Genomic DNA, 513 nt, shown 5'->3' on the forward strand with positions numbered 1-513 from the left:
GGGCGGCCCCCCCCCCCCCCCGCGCCTCCTCGGCAGGAGCTTAAGGCGTCCCGTGGGATAGCTCTGTACGGGACTGCTGCCGGTGTGGAGTTACGAGGTGAGGTACCTCCAATGCCAAACGCCTTCAAAAAAGTTCCAGCTCCCCGACGCCGGTCAGAACGGATGCTGACGGTTCGCTGTCACTGAGCAGGGGATTTGGGGCTCTGCACCGCCACAAAGCCTGTGAACTGCCAAAGGGGAAACCCGCAGGCACCGGCACATCCCGGAGGGCAGGGTCGGGGGAGCGGCGGCACCCCGCTCATTGTGCGCCGCGGCCGCCAGGCGGCGCTCCCTCCCTCGGACTCCAACTCCCATCTGCCCCCGCGGAGGGAGCCCATAAAGGAGCGAGCGGGGCGCGCTGCGGGGCTTGCCGGGAGTTGTAGTTCTGAGGGGCGGGCCGCGCCGGGAGCCGTAGGCGGGCGGGACTCAGTTTCCCGTGGCGCCGCGCGGCGGTTGCTGACGCCGGGGCCGGGG

The 513-nt window shown here is 70.6% G+C and overlaps 1 protein-coding gene across 4 annotated transcripts in view; it reads left to right on the forward strand.

The window, feature by feature from the left end:
* Positions 1-513, forward strand: part of GTPBP2 (GTP binding protein 2) — a 14,324-nt gene that overhangs the window by 687 nt on the left and 13,124 nt on the right. Inside the window, exon 1 of one of the 4 annotated variants that reach the window (XM_010581180.1) lies at positions 13-97. The exons of the other annotated variants lie outside the window; for them this stretch is intronic. The gene's annotated coding sequence lies outside the window, so the exon portion shown is untranslated. Of the gene's footprint in view, positions 1-12; positions 98-513 lie in introns of those variants that run through there. 4 annotated transcript variants of the gene reach the window in all.

Source organism: Haliaeetus leucocephalus, unplaced genomic scaffold (assembly GCF_000737465.1).
Source record: "Haliaeetus leucocephalus isolate CR32 unplaced genomic scaffold, Haliaeetus_leucocephalus-4.0 Scaffold752, whole genome shotgun sequence".
Classification (NCBI taxonomy): domain Eukaryota; kingdom Metazoa; phylum Chordata; class Aves; order Accipitriformes; family Accipitridae; genus Haliaeetus; species Haliaeetus leucocephalus.